The 19100-nt window shown below is 46.8% G+C and overlaps 1 long non-coding RNA gene across 1 annotated transcript; it reads left to right on the forward strand.

The window, feature by feature from the left end:
• Nucleotides 1-5657: 5657 nt before the first annotated feature.
• On the forward strand, nucleotides 5658-18541 carry LOC148136432 (uncharacterized). Its single transcript, XR_015754450.1, has 2 exons — nucleotides 5658-5888; nucleotides 18245-18541. It is a non-coding gene; the product is annotated as an uncharacterized LOC148136432 (long non-coding RNA).
• The last annotated feature ends 559 nt before the right edge of the window (nucleotides 18542-19100 follow it).

The following is a 19100-nucleotide window of genomic DNA, read 5'->3' on the forward strand; positions in this document are numbered from 1 at the left end:
CCCTCATCAACCAAGGTTCCCTCACACGACCATCCCTTTCCTGCCTGACAGGTACATACTTATCAAAGACACGCCGTATCTGTTCCTTGAAAAAGTTGCACATTTCCACGACAACCTTCCCTGACAGCCTGTGCTCCCAACTTATGCTCCTCAGATCCTGTCTTACAGCATCGTATTTACCCTTCCCCCAATTTGAAAACCTACCCTGTTGCACGCACCGATCTCTCTCCAGAACCAAGGTGAAAGTCACAGAATTGTGGTCACCATCACCAAAATGTTAACCCACGAACAAGCCCATCACTTGTTCGTGACCAAGTACCAAATCCAATATGGCCTCCCCTCTGGTCGGGCAATCTACATACTGAGTTAGAAAAGCTTCCTGTACACACTGCACAAACACCGCCCCATCCAATCTACTTGATCTAAAGAGCTTCCAATCAATGTTTGGGAAGTTGAAATCACCCATGACTACTACCCTGTGGCTTCTGCACCTTTCCAAAATCTATTTCCCAATCTGTTTCTTCACATCTCTGCTGCTATTGGGGGGCTTATAGTAAACACCCAACAAGGTGACTGCACCTTTCCTATTTCTGACTTCAGCCCATACTACCTCCAGAGGCAGATCCCCCTCAAACTGCCTTTCTGCAGCCGGTATACTATTTCTAATTAGCAATGCCACCCCCCCCTCCTTGTTTATCACCCTCCCTAATTTTACTAAAGCATCTGTAACCAGGAACCTCCAACAACCATTCCTGTCCCTCTTCTATCCACGTTTCCGTGATGGCCATAACATCGTAATCCCAGGTACCGATCCACGCCTTAAGTTCACCCACCTTATTTCTGATACTCCTTGCATTGAAGTATACACACTTGAGCCCATCTCTGTGTCCGCAAATATCCCTGTCAGTGCTACCTTCTCCACAGCCTCCCTACATTCTTGGACATCCTGACAAACAGCTAGCCTCCTTGCATGACTACAAGTCCCGATCCCATCCCCCTGCCAAATTAGTTTAACCCCCCCCCCCCCCCCCCGCCGAAGAGTGCTAGCAAACCTATCTCCCAGGATATTGGTGCCCTTCTCGTTCAGGTGCAACCCGCCCTGCTTGTACAGGTCCCACCTTCCCCAGAATGCAGTCCAACTATCCAAATACCTGAAGCCCTCTCTCCTACACCATCCTTGCAGCCACGTGTTCAACTGCACTCTCTTCCTATTCCTTGCCTCACTGTCACGTGGCACCGGCAACAACCCAGAGATGGCGACTCTGTCTGTCTGAGCTTTTAGCTTCCAGCCTAACTCCCTCAGCTCCTGAATGACCTCCCCACCCCTCTTCCTACCTATGTCGTTGGTGCCAACGTGCACCACGACTTCTGGCTGCACACCCTCTCCCTTAAGGATTCTGAAGACACGGTCCGAGACGTCTCGGACCCTGGCACCCAGGAGGCAACAAACCATTCGAGAGCCTCACCCATGTCCACAGAACCGCCTGATTTAAAATCTATTTTGAAATGAGTATAATGACATATGTAAGATTCAGATGGGTAGGATTAATGCAATTGTACATGAAGCACACGTAGGGAATATTGCTCTGGTAAAACAATACCCTTATTGGCTTAATCCTTTCAAGGCTAGACAAGTCCAGATGGAGATGGAGGCTATGCTCGATGAGAACATCATCAAACCAAGCCAGAGCGAGTTGAGTTCGCCGATCGTCTTAGTTCCCAAACAGGACGGGACTCAACGATTCTCTGTGGATTATTGGAAGGTCAGTGCCGTTACACAATCAAACTCATATCCAATTCCTAGATTGGAGGACTGTACTGAGAAAGTCGGACAAGCCAGTTATGTCACCAAGTTGAACTTAATGCGTGGTTAGTGTCATTAAACTTATCAGAGATGGCAAAAGAAATTTCTGCATTTGTAACCCCAAATGGGCTGCATCAGTTTAAAGTGATGCCCTTTGAAATGAAGAATGTACTCATCACATTTCAAACACACATGAATAGAGTTGTGGCTGGGTTAACAAGCTGTGCACTCCATTTAGATGATGTAATGATCTTTAGTAGTAAGTCCTGGAAAGACCTTATGGTACAGATGGCAGAGCTCCTTGAACTACTCCGACAAGCAAAACTGGTGATAAACGTAAGAGTACTCTTTCTTTCAGTATTAAATTCCGTCAAATGTAAGGAATGCAGTCCCCATAACAGTTATGGAAAGGCTCCGTCAGTACAACCCAATTTTCACAGAGGCCTTTTTTCACTTCAGTGGTGGAACAGGACTCGATCTCCTCCCTAACTGTACCTAAGGGAACCTATTCCTTCATCTCCCCCTTCCAGCTCATGGGTGACATTATCCACCAACTCTGTCTCCTCACGCAGGGATGGAACTGTTGGGGAAACACTATCAATTCCATTCTCACGGATACCTGCCTTGGTAACAGTCACAGCTGCTGCTTGTTCACAGATTTTTGGCTGACATGCTTGGATTTTGCCAAACCATGGGAGAAGTCTATTTCATCATCTGTTTTAACATCAATATCCAATTTGTTCCGTCACAGAAGAGGGTCTTCCTTCAGCTTTTTCCTCATATTACACAGGTGGTTCCTCAATAATGCTCATTTAATAAAAGCCATTTCTCTGGAATGCGATACATGAATTAACCACAGTTTCTTTTATAGAGTGAGTTCCCGTTCGCTGTTACCCGATTCCCATCCCCCACACAAGGTGTCACGGTGCACAAAGGATTATACTCTGCACCAGCATTACATGGTCAGTCAGTTCATGCGATTTTTTCGTGAAGAACATTGTGAAACATATTGTGAAATGTTTGTGCTAGTGAACCTGGAAAAGCATCGTGAAAATGTCTCTACACTCTGAGGCCAAGAAATTAGGAGCTATCTGTTAATTTAAAAACTTAAAGAATTGAGATAAAAGTGAAATTTCACTGGAACTGACTCACAGTGAAAGGAATATGATGAGGATCAGTTTAAAATTTGGCCTTGTTGTTTGTATTAAAGCTTTTTTTTCTCTTTTTTCCTTAAAACGTACGTTTAGATGTTGAAGAATATCTGCACACTCACATGAATCTGTTTCAGTGACTAATCACTATGGAAACAAACTGCAAAACAATACCATTACATGGGCTTGGACATGGTCAGTCAGCTACTCAAGGTGATCAGAGTTGGCAACTCTGCACCCAGTGGGTGAAGGAGAGAAAGTTTGGAAACACACTATTACTTTCAGTGCATCTGTGGAGATGTCCTGAGGGGGTGAGTAGGCTGTGCAGAAGAGATTCAGGGTTATTCAGGGTCAGACGTTAGTGAGGGTGAGAGTGAGGAGGGAAGGTGTTGGAGGAAATGGTGGGTACAGTAACAGAGGTAGAGGGAGTGTGAGGTATCAATGAGAATGTGGTGGCCCTTTCCCTGGCAGAGTGGAGAAGGTCACTGATCTCTCATTATTCTGTGCATTCCTTCAGATGGTTGGGGCTACACTGGCCTGAATGGTAACCCAGGTTGGCATGGTTCCAGTAGAATGGCATCCTCTGCTGGCCTGGGTGAAAAGGATGCCCTGCCTCTGCAGCAAGCCATCCCCATCAGTGGCATCTCCATGTCCCTGCACACAAGGAGAGGCACAAAATTTCCAGTGTCTGAGACGTCTAGGGCCAGTGTCAGGAACTATGTCGGGCAGCTCCAGACTGACAACCCTTTGTCTGGGTGCACAGTATCTTTCTAATGGTGGTGCTGCACCATGGGTCTTGGTCAGTTCTGGATATCTAGGAAGTGATGAGTTGTTTTGGTATGATGGTGCCAGATTGTGACAGAGGGGTACCAAAGGGTGGCGTAGGGGTGTTTTTTTTTCTCTCGAGCAGCACATTATTTAACAAAACCTGCCTCAATTAGTACCTACCCCACCCTTTGGGGACACTGCTGAATGGCAGATTGAGTAATGTGTCACAATTGCAGTATTTAGGGATTCACGGGATACTGGCATACATTTGGATCAAACCTGTTTGTGTTACGTGTTTGAAGTTCAATCGGTTTCGGAACCGGGTTTATGAGTTGGAGGCTGCACAGCAGGCTATATGACACATCGTGGAGTTGGAGGGGGGAAAGGTGGTGGTCCCTGGTGTCAGTCACAGCTCATGGGATTGGATCTTCTGATTTCATCAGTGTTCAAGGAAAGAGAGTGTGACTGTGATTTAGACAGGTGGGGAGAGCAGGGGACAGCACTGCAGGAGTTTGCAACCTTCCATCAGATTGCTGCTTGTCTGGATGGGGAGACAGAGTAAGAGGGCACTGAACATGGCACCCTGTTACAGGTAGTCACTGATGAGGAGGAGTAATAAAGAGTGTAGTGGCTGTAAGCGAAGGTATAGTGAGCAGGTTTGACATTGCATTTTGCAGCAAACTGCATGAGTCCAAATGGCTGTGTTAGCTGTTTGGGTGCCTGAGTTTCTGGGTAACTGCGTGTGTCCAAATGGCTGTGTTAGCTGCTGGGTGCCTGGGTTTCTGGGCAACTGCTCAGGGCTGGAAAGGAACCTGGAGTTGGAAAGAAGGATCCAGTTGTTATGGTCCACGCAGATCATAATGACATAGGCTGGACAAATGTAGCATATCAGCTCTATAAAGATGGGCCTTTATCTCTTGACTAACTGTCACAAACAGTTTGGCGTAAGATATCCTTATTGAATATAACAGCCCCTCTGCTAATATACTTTTAACCTCTCCAACCATGCAGGTAAAATCCCCTGTGAACTCAGGATACTGGGCCCTGCCCAACTGAGGCACAATTCAACCCTTTTGAATGGTCCCTGACCCATCTGTGTTTAAGCGCCCCCAGGAACAGTAGCGTTCCATCCTGCACCATGTCTCAGATCACAATGTTCTCTCACATGGGCCACCTTTATTACAAATGTGGTTCATTAACTGAAGTGTTTGAACTCACATCAATGGTTGTTATCCCCAGCCACTGATTGACATGTCCATGGTCCGATGCTCAGTGATTAGCACTTCTGCCAGACAGCAGCAGGGACCCGGGTTTGATTCATCCTCAGGTGACAGTCTGTGTGGAGTTTTCACATTCTCCTTGTGTCTGCTTGAGTTTCCTCCCACAGTCCAACGATGTGCAGGTTGGATGGATTGGCCATGATAAATTACCCATAGTGTTTTGGGATATGCAGACGAGGTGGATTGGCCATGATAAATTACCCATAGTGTTCAGGGAGATGCAGGTTAGGTGGATTGGCCATGCTATATAACCCAAAGTGCTCAGGGATGTGTAGGTTAGCTGGATTGACCATGGTAAATTATCCATCGTGTTCAGGGATGTGCAGGTTAGGTGGATTAATCAATGTAAATTACCCATAGTGCGCAGGGATGTGCAGGTTGGTGGACTAGCCATGGGAAATATAGGATAGGGGGATGGGTCAGGGTGCGATTCTCTTCAGAATGTTCATGCAGACTGGTTGGCCTGAATGGTCTGTTTCCACTCTGATGGGATTCTATGATCATGCATACTCATGAACTATACGTTCTATTTGTATCCTTGGCAGACCAGCTCAGTAGACAGAGCATACTAAAACTTGGAGAGATGCCAAACTACAGAACGCTGTGACTTAAAGCTGAAGGAGTGTCAATTGAGTCAATCTGTTCACCGGATTCACTGTCACACAGAAGGGAAAGGGATTAAGAGGAGATTCTGGCCCTTTGCACTATTATAAGGAAAGCAAAAGCTTCGCATCCTGCTTCAGGAACTTCTCCCGACTCATTATCTCAGTTTGATCCTGTGAAATTCTTTGCAGAAGATGAAGAAGGGAATGCTGTTGGTTATTGGTGTCTTGCTGCTTATTCAGTGCACTCCTGCTCTCGGAGGTTTCCGGGGACATTTCGCAGGTACATTCTTGTGTTGTCTCACCCGGCTGTTTGCAGACAGTTTTTAGATTAGCTCTGTTTAATGCCTGACTGAAGCTGATTCTGATAAAGACTAAAAAATGCGATTCGTACCAACCCCATGTACATTTGTTTATTGGTAGCTCAGCCTGGAGAGGGAATGGATTTGAGCTGATTCAAGCTGATCAGTACGAAAAAGCAAATTCCTTTCTAGTGGAAAGTTGGAGTACTGTGTTGCACTCAGTGCACTGACACAGTTTGTACACAGCGCTAATGTATTAGACAGTGGGAGAATTCCTCCCGCAGAATGCTCACTTGTCCTGACCGTGAAGAGTGAATTGGAAATTCATTATATTCTCTTGTCTCGTTTCACAGATTTAGGAAGGGTGAATTCGGAATAATACTGGAAATATTTAAAGAACTAGTCAACATATGTGGGTCAGATTTTCAAAACACGAGTGAAGTCAGGAATGTGAGAAATTTTAAACAGTTTAAATCATCTTTAAGCTTTTAACGAATGGAATGTCAGCAACACTGGCAAGGACAGTATTTTTTGTTTATCTCTACTTGCCCTTGAAACGGCTGTCCTGCTGTGCTGTTTCCTCGTTCAGATCACAGCCAGTTACATTGCTGTCGGTCTGGATTCATATGGAGACCAGACTGGGTGAGGGTAGGAGATTTTCTTCCCTGAAGATAGTTAGTGAAGCAGATGTCGTTTTGAAACAATTGTTGATATTGTTATGATCGCTATGACTGAAACTGGGATTTGATTTCAGATTTTATGAAATGAATTTAAATTCCACGCGCTGCCTTGGTGGGGTTTTAGCCTCTGTCCCCAGGACATTAACCCCTTCACGTCGAGCCCAGTAACGGTATCACTACACCATCATCCCCGAATTTATTTGTTTGATGAATACAGCAGCCACCACAGAGATCACCTACTAAGAAGGTTGTCATCGTCATGGAAACAGGTGGCTGCCAACTTGGTTTGCTGAGGATTGGAGTGACCAAGCTGTGGGGTTGCTGACACAATCCACCGTGGGAGAGCTGCATTGTTGATGATTTGGGTTTTGGATGAGACATTGAATGTGATCTACTAATTCCCAGGGCCATAAATTTCCAGTGCTGCTGTTTGAAGGGTTGGGAATTTGACTGATGTCTTGGAGAACATCATTCTGTCTGGAGGCCCGAACATGGACACCACAGTCTCTCAGGAGGCCCAAATATTTCGGTTGGCATGGACCAGTTTGGGCTGAAGGGCCTGTCTCTCTGTTTTAGGACTCTACGTTTCTAATTGAAGTGTGGTGCTGGAAATGCACAGCCGGTTAGGCAGCATCTGAGCAGCAGGAGAATCGACATTTTGGGCATAAGGAATGTGGTGGGGTGTGGTTTTCTGACTGTGTTCAGAACCAGTCTGTGACTGTCAAACCCTCTGGTGAAGCGGAGAAGGATTCGCGCTCATTGTCAAAACTTTGTCTCTGGTCTAAAGCTGTGGTTTGTAAACTTCTCTGTTGGTTGTTATATTTCTTGCATTCGGAACATCGGAACAATTTGGAACATAGACCATTCATTCCTCAATCCCACTTCACCATTTAACAAGAGCATGATTGACTCATTTTCGATCTTAAATCCACATTATCCACATTAAATCCACATTTAAAATCCTTTAAAAAATTAACGAGAAACTGTCTGTGTGGAGTTTGCACGTTCTCCCCGTGTCTGCGTGGGTTTCCTCCGGGTGCTCCGGTTTCCTCCCACAGTCCAAAGCTGTGCGGGTCAGGTGAATTGGCCATGCTAAATTGCCCGTAGTGTTAGGTAAGGGGTAAATGTAGGGGTATGGGTGGGTTTCGCTTCGGCGGGTCGGTGTGGACTTGTTGGGCCGAAGGGCCTGTTTCCACACTGTAAGTAATCTAATCTAATCTAATCTAAACTGTATTAACTTGCTAACTGTACTGGAACTGTATTAACATGTTTGCTGCACTGGAAGTGTACAAACATGCTGACTGTACTGGAACTGTATTAACATGCTAACTGTACTGGAACTGTATTAACATGTTGACTGCACTGGAAGTGTACAAACATGCTGACTGGACTGGCAACTTTGACTCAAAATGGGTCAACAGTTCTGATCTTTTTAAAGTGTGCTTCACTTCCTGGTAAGCTCCCTCACATCCCTGGGTCTATGTCCACTGCTGCCCTTCCCCAGCAGGGGCTTTAGCACGATAGTCAGATGCACACAAACTTTCCATAGTAATTTACACGGCCCACGATCGATCTCAGTTGGGACACATTCTTGTCTTGGGGCCTTCCTGATAGCTTCCAATTTCTTGGGTCCCTTGTGTATTTCCATGGATTATATGGCACAGGCACTCTATGGAGTCTTTACAAAACTCACATTTCTCCCTTTTTACTTGTTGGCTGTGGTCCCAGAACCTTTTGAAAGTTTCTTCTAGGTTCTTCAAATGTTCCTCTTTGGCGGATCCAGTGAACGGAATGTCATCCAGGTAGCAGCAGACACCAGGCAATCCACCCAGAATTTTATCCACTACCCTCTGTGAGTGCAGAAGTCCCCTGGTGTCCCATTCACTCATCAGGATTCAATGTTGGAAGCTGATGAGGATGCTGACTTCTCAGAGGAATGCAGTCAGATCCAAGCCGTCTGGCACCACGAGCAGCTTGACTAGACAAGATGGGGAGGAAGAAGGAAAGAAGAGCAACAGTGATCGGGGATTCTTTAGTCGGGAAAGCAGCCGGGTGTTTCTGCAGCTGAAGACGTTCCTCCAGGATGCTGTGTTGCCTCCCTGGTGCCAGGGTCAGGGATGTCACTGAATGGCTGCGGGGCATCCTGAAAGGGAAGGGTGATGAGTTAAAGTCGTTGGTAGCAACATGTACAATGGTATGGCCAGAGGGAGGAATGAGGCCTTGAATCAAGAATTAAGGGAGCGAGGTGGAGGATTAAAAAGCAGGACCTCAACGGTTGTCATCTCTGGACTATTCCCAGTTCCACGTGCTAGAAAGTTTGGAAACTGGAAAATAAAGTAGATAGATGTGTGGATCAAGAGTTTGTGCAAGAGGGAGGGTTTTAGATTCCTGGATTACTGGGATTGTTTCTGGGGAGGTGGGACATGGACAAATAGTACAGTCTGCACCTGAACCACATTGGGACCAACATCCTGGCAGGGAGGCTTGCTGGTGCTGTTGGGAGGAGTTTAAACTAGTCTGACAGAGGGAGGGGACCACAGAATATTGATTCAACAGAGACACATCATGCTACAGGAACAGAAGCAAGTCACAGTGAGTTCAACGATATTGAGTGTCAAAAGACAAAGGCAAGGTGACACGGTCTTTCATATTTGGAATGTAACAGGTAAGACTTATGGGTTAATGGCATGGATTGACACATGCAAGCATGATACTGTTACCATCACAGAAACAAGATTGAGAGAAGGGATGGACTGGCAACTAAACGTTCCAGGGTTACAGGATCTTTCGGTGAAACAGAAGAGGCTGTCAATAGTATCACACTATTAATTAAGGAATCAATTCCTGCATTAGGGAGAGATGATATCTCGGCAGGTTCCTCAAACAAGGCTTTGTGGGTAGACTGTAGGAATGTTAAGGAGAGAGCTACTTTACTGAAAGTGTATTATAGGCCCCCAAAGAATCTGTGGGAAATAGAACAGCAAATATGTAGACAGTTCACAGAAGGGAGTTAGGGTAATAATCGGCTAATAATACAAGATGATTTCAACCTCCCCAGTACAAGTTGGGCTAGCTATAGGGTAAAGGATTTAAAGAGGGTGAACTTATTGAAATGTATCCAGGTGGGTTTCTGTATCAATGTGTCGAAGGGCCAATGCTGGAACTGGTTCTGGGGAAAGAAGCTGGATAAGTGATCGATGTGGCAGTGGGGGGACATTTTAGTGATCGTGACCACGATAGAATCTGCGTAAAAAATGTTCTAGACAAGGAGGAAATGGCCTGTAGAGGTCGGCTTTTGACTGGGGAAGCCTAATTGTATTAGAATAAAGCAGTATCTAGCCACAGTACATTGGGAACAGCTCCGTTTGCGTACGTCTACAGGAGAGCAATGGGGGATGGGGGCTTTCAGAAAGGAGCTGGGAAGAGTACAAGAGCAACACGGCACCTTTCAAGGGAAATGGAGGAGCAATAGGTTCAGGGAATACTGAATGTCCCAGACAATTCAACTCTGGATAAAGAAGAGGAGTAGAGTTTTTAGCAAGTCCAAAGAAAACAATTCAGTTATGGCCTGAGAGGATTATTGGAAATGCAGAAGGGAGGTTAAGAAAACAATTAGAAGAGCAAAACGTGGAAATTAGAAAGGATTTGGGAACAGGATTATGGAGAATCCTAAAGATATTTTAGAAATAAACTTAAGGGTAGAGGTTAATGAGGGAAAGTGTAGAGCCCATTAGGGACCAAGGGGACAAGCTCTGGAGACGTAAGATATTGGAGAGGTGTTGAATGACTCTTCAATCTTCACTCGGGAAAAGCAGAACATAGGCATGGAATTCAGGAAAAGGGACTGTTAGAGACTTGTACAGTTTGACATGGGAAATGGGAAGGTGTCGGAGGGTCTGTTGGGCTTAAAGACAGACATCTCCCGTGGCCCGGATCAATTGCATCCCGGGTTGCTGTGGGATGTAAGGCAGGAAATTGTGGGAGATTTGACACAAATTCTTAATTCCTCTCTCGCCATATTGGAAGTGCCAGAGGACTGGAGGATGACTAATGTGACTTCACTTTTTAAGCAGGTTGATAGAGATGAACCAGAAAATTACAGAGCGATGAGTCTCATGTCAGTGGTCAGGAAACTGTTGGAGAAAATTCTGAAGGAGCGAATTAATACCCACTTGTCCAGGCATGGGTTAATTAAAGATAGTCAACAGGTGTTTGTCAGAAGAAAGTCATATCTGAGAAATTGGTGAGAATTGTTTTACAAAGTGATCAAGTATATGGATGTGGGAAGTTCAGTTGATGGAGTTGATTTGATTTTAGAAAAGCTTTTTACAAGGTTCCACATGCGAAACTGATTGAGAGGGTTAAAGCACATGGAACAGTGGGACATTTGGTGAGATGGATCAGAAACCGGTGTCGTAATAAGATTGAAAGGGTCATGGTAGAAGGATGCTGATTGGAAACTGGTGTCCAGTGGTATCCCACAAGGATGAGTACTGGGAACTCATTGTTTGTCATGTACATCGATGATACAGATGGAAATGCGGGGGTCATGTTAAACAAATTTGCAGATGACACCAAAATTGATGGAGTTTTTAATAGTGAAGGAGATGTTTGAAGATTACAGGAAGGTAGAGGTGGGTTGGTCAGATGGGTAGACCAATGGCAGATGGTATTTAATCCAGACAAGTGCGAGGTAATGCACTTTGGAAGAAGAAACAAGATGAGGGAGTATTTAATGAATGGCAGGAGACTGGGTGGCTCAGAGGAACAAAGGACTCTTGTAATTATTCACAGATCCATGAGGCTAGCAGAGCATGTGAATAGGATCATTAAGAAGGAAGATGGGATACTTGCTTTCATTTGTTGTGGCATGGAGTATAAGAGCAAGGAGGTAAAGTTAGGGTCATACAGAGCTTTGGTTAGGCCACAGCTGCAGTATTCTGCTCACCTCACTCCAGGAAGGATGTGATCGCACTTGAGTGAGTACAGAGGATACAGTCCAGGGTGTTGCCTGGGATGGACAAATTGAGTGATACGGAGAGACTAGATATGTTTGGACTGTGTTCTTTAGATCCGAGAAAGTTGAGAGAGAACATGATTACAGTTTTTAAGCTCGAGGAACATGGACAGGGTGAATAGAGAGCAGCTGATCCCATTGGTTGAGGGGTCAGTCACATGTGGACATAGTCTTAGGGCAAGGGGTTGGATTCAGAGGGGATTTAGGCAAAAAATGTTTCCTCCGTGGGTACTAGGAATCTGGAATGGACTGTCTGGGAAGATAGTGGAGGCTGGAAACCTTACAAACTTTAAAAAAAAAAAATTGGATAAGCACTTCAAACATCAGAGTATTCAAGGGTATGGGACAAGTGCAGGAAATTGAAATGAGAGGACTTTCAGTGGGAGTTATGTTGGTCCAGACTTGGTGGGCTGCAGGGCCTGTTCTGTGCTGTATGATACAGTGAATGTGTGTGTTACTGCCATCAGTGGCAGGTCGGACTCCTCATGACCCCCATCTGTGACAGGCCCATCTCTCAGAATCACTTTCCACTCAACCAGTCCACTGGAAAGGTCTTCTCTGAGTGGAATGGGGTATTGATCTACTCTCAGCAATGGGTTGACTGCTTCAGCTAAAGGTTAATTTCTACTCCTTTCATTTCCCCCAGGGTTCCCTTGAAGGCATATTTGCAACTGTACAAAATCTCTTGCAAACCTGTTTATGAGTCCACCAGCCTATCAACCTGACCCTGATTTTACTTTAACATCTGTAATCCGAAAGGTCCAAATAATGTAGAATTGCCACCTTTTACTTCGTACAGAGGCAGTTCGCACACCGGGCTCTTAGTTATAATTTTGCCAGTTCATAGCCCTTCAGCAGCACGACATGTTCTGTATATATCCACAGTGTAATCTTGGTTAACTATTGATTCTGGGATTAGAGGCATGACTGCCCCTGTATCCACTTCCAGGTTTATGTCTTACTCTATATTTTGGAAAGAACCCAAAAACTCTCAGCTTCACTCTGTACCATCAGGATGTCTAACCAAAGCTCTGCTGACTCTGGGCCTTCTGGTTCTCCCACACACCCAGCGAATTCCTGGTCTACCCACTGGCAGGCCTCATCTACCTTATGCCTTTTCCTAGAAACTGTCTCCTTTAGACTCCACTTCTCTTGATGACGTGGTCCCTAGGAATTTTGGGTAATGTGACCCATTCGCTTCTGCCTGCAGCTCTGAGCTTCTCGAATCCATCATGTTGACTCCATGTGCCCAATCTTGCCATCTTGATGCCATTCCGAAACCTGCTGATCTTCCCCCACTCTATACTGCTGGGCCTAGCCAATCGTGTTGTTTCATTGGCGGCGAACAGTATTGAGGTGGCAACTTCAAAAGCTGTTGAAATCCAGGTCTCTCCTCATTAGCAGATTCTCTTGGATGGCTTTCTGTCAGAGGCCACAAACAAAATGGTCACTCAGGGCATCAGAAAGGAATCTGCAGATTCACAGTGTTCCACTAACCTCTGTAATGCCACCCAAACTGGGTGATGGACTCTCCTTCCTGCTGGAAATGTTTATAGGAACAGAAGGCAGACAATGGCATAACGGTCATATCGCTGGACCGTTAAACCAGAGATGGAAATGTGTTGCTGGAAAAGCGCAGCAGGTCAGGCAGCATCCAAGGAACAGGAGAATCGACATTTCGGGCATAAGCCCTTCTTCAGGAATGAGGAAAGTTTGTCCAGCAGGCTAAGATAAAAGGTAGGGAGGAGGGACCTGGGGGAGGGGCGTCGGAAATGTGAGAGGTGGAAAGAGGTCAAGGTGAGGGTGATAGGTCAGACTGGGGTGGGGGCGGAGAGGTCGGGAAGAAGATTGCAGGTTAGGAAGGCGGTGCTGAATTCGATGGATTTGACTGAGACAAGGTGGGGGGAGGGGAAATGAGGAAACTGGTGAAATCCGAGTTCATCTTTTGTGGTTGGACGGTTCATAGGCGGAAGATGAGGCGCTCTTCCTCCAACCGTCGTGTTGTTGTGGTCTGGCGATGCAGGAGTCCAAGGACCTGCATATCCTTGGTGGAGTGGGAGGGGGAGTTGAAGTGTTGAGCCACAGGGTGGTTGGGTTGGTTGGTCCGGGTGTCCCAGAGGTGTTCTCTGAAACGCTCCACAAGTAGCCGGCCTGTCTCCCCAATATAGGGGAGGCCACATCGGGTGCAGAGGGTGCAATAGATGATGTGTGTGGAGGTGCAGGTGAATCTGTGGCGGATATGGAAGTTTCCTTTGGGGCCTTGGAGGGAGGTGAGGGGGGAGGTGTGGGCGCAAGTCTTGCACCTCCTGCGGTTGCAGGGGAAGGTGCCGGGAGTGGAGGTTGGGTTGGTGGGGGGTGTGGATCTGACGAGGGAGTCACGGAGGGAGTGGTCTTTACGGAATGCTGATAGGGGAGGGGAGGGAAATATATCCTTGGTGGTGGGGTCCATTTGGAGGTGGCGGAAATGACGGCGGATGATGCGTTGTACACGGAGATTTGTGGGGTGGTAGGTGAGGACAAGACCACTCCCTCCGTGACTCCCTCGTCAGATCCACACCCCCCACCAACCCAACCTCCACTCCCGGCACCTTCCCCTGCAACCGCAGGAGGTGCAAGACTTACGCCCACACCTCCCGCCTCACCTCCCTCCAAGGCCCCAAAGGAAACTTCCATATCCGCCACAGATTCACCTGCACCTCCACACATATCATCTATTGCATCCTCTGCACCCGATGTGGCCTCCTCTATATTGGGGAGACAGGCCGGCTACTTGCGGAGTGTTTCAGAGAACACCTCTGGGATACCCGGACCAACCAAACCAACCACCCTGTGGCTCAACACTTCAACTCCCCCTCCCACTCCACCAAGAATATGCAGGTCTTTGGACTCCTCCATCGCCAGACCACAACAACACGATGGTTGGAGGAAGAGCGCCTCATCTTCCGCCTAGGAACCCTCCAACCACAAGGGATGAACTCGGATTTCACCAGTTTCCTCATTTCCCCTCCCCCCACCTTGTCTCAGTCAAATCCATCGAATTCAGCACCGCCTTCCGAACCTGCAATCTTCTTCCTGACCTCTCCGCCCCCACCCCAGTCTGACCTATCACCCTCACCTTGACCTCTTTCCACCTATCACATTTCCGATGCCCCTCCCCCAGGTCCCTCCTCCCTACCTTTTATCTTAGCCTGCTGGACAAACTTTCCTCATTCCTGAAGAAGGGCTTATGCCCGAAATGTCGATTCTCCTGTTCCCTGGATGCTACCTGACCTGCTGCGCTTTTCCAGCAACACATTTTCAGCTCTGATCTCCAGCATCTGCAGTCCTCACTTTCTCTTCCGTTAAACCAGAGAGTCAGGGAATGTTCTGGGGGAAGGGGTTTGAGTCCCACTATGGCAGATGATTCCAGTAAATAAAAGTCTGCAATTAAGAGTCGAATGATGACCATGAATCTATCCTCGATTTTTGAAAAAAAAATCTGTTTCACCAAAGTCCTTCAGGGAAAGAAACTGCCATCTTTAACTGGCCTGGCTGACATGTGACTCCAGTCCCACAGCCAAGTCAGTGTCGCCCTCATCCCATGAATGAATAACGAGAATGTACCGCAATGGTGTGCAACCTCAGTGCAAAATAACTCCCCAACCTTTTGCACAGACTTTGGAATGTCATTTCCCCGGGTTTCTCTACTTGCATTAGACTTCTTTGAATTGTGATGCCTTTCTGTCAATGGAGCTCCAGAAATCTGGTACCACTGAGTCTTCAGCCACTTCATGAGCCTTTAAGTGCATTTCAAAACATTTGGTGGACAGATCCAACTTCCTATCTCTTCATCAAACAGTTCCATCACTCCTAACTGATACGCCATTTTGTTTTCCTGCTACTGGAGTCTCGACGCTGTTTGCAGGCAGAGTCACCTCGGTGAATGTACTCTATCCCGGCTGCTCTCTCACTAATTGTGTTAGTGTATCATTCTTCAGTGGGTGTCACCCATCGTGTTATTCTCCTCATGATCCTCACTCTCAGCCCACTCCTCGGTGAGTAACTGTTCTTCCCTGTGAGGATGTTTTGCTGAACAAAGAGTACTTGGAGTGCAGGTTCATAGCTCCTTGAAAGTGGAGTCGCAGGTAGATAGGATAGTGAAGAAGGCGTTTGGTCTGCTTTCCTTTATCAGTCAGAGTATTGAGTAAAGGAGTTGGCAGCTGTACAAGACATTGGTTAGGCCACTTTTGGAATATTGCGTGCAATTCTGGTCTCCTTCCTATTGGAAAGATGTTGTGAAACTTGAAATGGTTCAGAAAAGATTTATAAGGATGTTGCTAGGGTTGGAGGATTTGAGCTATAGGGAGAGGCTGAACAGGCTGGGGCTGTTTTCCCTGGAGCATCGGAGGCTGAGGGGTGACCTTATAGAGGTTTAGAAAATTATGAGGGGCATGGCTATGATAAATAGACAAAGTATTTTCCCTGGGTTGGAAGAGTCCTGAACTAGAGTGCATAGGGTGAGAGGGGAAAGATGTAAAAGCGACCTAAGTTGCAACATTTTCACGCAGTGGGTGGTACGTATATGGAATATGCTGCCAGAGGAAGTGGTGGAGGCTGGTACAATTGCAACAGTTAAAAGGCATTTGGATGGTATATGAATAGGAAGAGTTTGGAGGGATATGGGCCAGGTGCTGACAGATAGGACTAACTTGGGTTGGGATATCTGGTCGGCATGGACGGGTTGGACCGATGGGTCTGTTTCCATGCTGTACATCTCTATGACTCTATGATTGGGGCCAGAGTCCCTTTAAGACCAGTTCCCTCGATGTTACCTCCGAAATCCAACACTGTTTACTGAATCTTGACGGTGTCATTCCTCACAATAAAGAAAACAGCATCACACAGAATTAGTGGCCCAAACCTCGTCTCGTTGCCAGTTATTGTGTTTGTGGTTCACAGATATAGAACGCGAGGTGGATGGAGGGTAAACTGTCCTCTGAGCACCATAATCAGGTTATAGACTGACCCTCTCAATCCACCTTCTGAGTCACCTGACCTTAAAGAGGCAACACCCACCCAACTCCATAAAGTGACCACCACCCAGTCCTTGTGGAGATGAAATGAAGTCTTCCCACCAAGCAGACTCTCCATCATGCCATATGGCATGATAACCATGTTACAATGGGTGCCAACTCAAAACTGGGCATCCATGGAGCACTGTGGGCCATCACTATAAGCAGAATGATATTCCAATGCAATCTGAGACCTTACAGCCTGGCATATCCCCCACGCTACCATTCCTACCAAGTGGGCAGATCAACCCTGGAGATTAGGAACAAAGTACTGCAGATTCTGGCACCTGTACTGAAAACAACAAATGCTGGAGATCACAGCGGGTCAGACAGTATCCATGGTGAGAGAGTAAGCTGACGTTTCCACTCCGAATGGCTCTCCATCAGAGCTGACCAGAAATATGGTGGTGGCCAGTGCAGCATTTATGAGATAGTTTAGGGGTGGAGCGGATTGCAGAGTGCTGGGTGAGAAAGGATGTTAATAGTTCAAACTAAGATCACTTAATATGAACTAACAACATCCCTTCTCCACCAGCACCCTACCCCCCTCCCCCCACTAAAGCATTATGCTTCCCCTCCCCACCCTTTTGGACAGCTCTGATGGAGAGCCATCGACACTGGGAACGTTAGCTTGCTCTCTCTCTCTATGGATGCTGTCTGACCCGCTGTGATCTCCAGCATTTGTAGTTTTCAACCCTGGAGTGTGCAGTCAGGCATTCCAGGGCAGCACCAGGTAAACTTGAAAAAGAGGGAGTGGCCTGGTGAAAGTAAAAACAGGAGGACTTGTGTGATAAGCAGCGAGTGACACACAGAGCCAAGTAACTCCACTAACAACAGATCAGGTCGAAGCTCTGAAACTTTGTACACAGTTCTGGTCACCACATTACAGCGGTGTTCCAGTGAGACTGTGAAGAATACTTACAAGAATATTACCATGGCTTGAAAATTCCAGATGTGAGGATTGGATCGGATAGGCTCGCATTACTTTCCTCTGAACACAAGCCGTTGAGAGCTGACAGAATCGAGGTGTCTATCACAATGAGGGGCTTGGAGTTGATGAGGAGACCTGTTCTCCCTTACAGAGGTCAGTTACCTGGGGGACACAGGTTTGAGATGATCAGTTGAATTGTTAGAGGGGACCTGAGGAAAGTCATTTACCCCAGAGGCTGGTGGGTGTCTGCAATCCCCTGCCTCGTGCTGGTGGTTGATGTGGAAACCCTCAACCCAGCCAAAAAGATCATTTCATCTCCACACCCGAAGCAGCAGACGCTGCTTGGAGCAGGTGTTGGGAAATGAGCTCATGTATTCAGCCAGCACGCACATGTTGGGTTGAATAGGTCTCTTTCTGTGCTTGAACCACACTGTGTTTCCAGGGAAATTCGAGTGTTCCCTTCTTTCAGTTCCATGGAAAGCCTTTGGCTGCGGTTCAGGATGGGGTGTGAGACTGTGAACGTTGCAGAACTTCCCGTGTGGGGAGAGGTTGTCAAAGTGACACTGACTGACCCTGTTTTCTCATTGTTTGTCCCACCCCCTCCCTGTCCCATCACTACAGGATGTCCAATAACCTGTCCCTAACTTGTTTTTTTCAGTCTACCTGGGACGGTGCAACAAGCCGGGTACAAAATGTCGTGCTGGCCCTTGTGAACCAGAAGAGAAACTTTTCCCACTGCAATGCCCTGGCCTTTTGGATTGTTGTAAAATGATGGAGTGGAAAGTCCTGTAGAGATGGATTCCCATTGCAGACTGCAACCTCCTATCTCTCTCCAAGGAAACCTTCATACAGTGGATGTCATTCGGCTGTTTGGGGGAGGAGTATCCTGGAATTGTACAACCACATTCTCAATCATGGCCTGACCTCGTCAATAAAACACATTGTATTGATCAGAGCTTCACGTCAATGAGCAATTCCTATTTAAGGTTATTGGGCTGTCTGGGGAGAACAAGACTTGGGAGAATGCTGGGGGGAAATGGAAAAGGAATCCGCTTCAGGAAATGCAGACTGACCCATTTCGTAAAGATTAGATTAGATTACATTTCATTTCAGTGTGGAAACAGGCCCTTCCGCCCAACAAGTCCACACCGACCCGCTGAAGCGCATCCCACCCATACCCCTACATTTACCCATTACCTAACACTATGGACAATTTAACATGGTCAATTCACCTGACCTGCACATCTTTGGAGTGTGGGAGGAAACCGGAGCACCCGGAGGAAACCCACGCAGACACGGGGAGAATGTGCAAACTCCACACAGTCAGTCGCCTGAGGCGGGAATTGAACCCGGGTCTCAGGCGCTGTGAGGCAGCATTGCTAACCACGGTGCCACCGTGCCGCCCACTTATTAAAGGACTTTAATAAGACAGGAGTACTGAATCTGACACTAACACTGCACCATACCATCCCTCCTTGGGCTCATGTTATTGACAGGATTTGAAATTTAAGGCA

The sequence above is a fragment of the Chiloscyllium plagiosum genome, unplaced genomic scaffold (genome assembly GCF_037043375.1).
Source record: "Chiloscyllium plagiosum isolate Xiang-an unplaced genomic scaffold, Cpla_swu_hap1 HiC_scaffold_45, whole genome shotgun sequence".
NCBI classification, from domain to species: Eukaryota; Metazoa; Chordata; class Chondrichthyes; order Orectolobiformes; family Hemiscylliidae; genus Chiloscyllium; species Chiloscyllium plagiosum.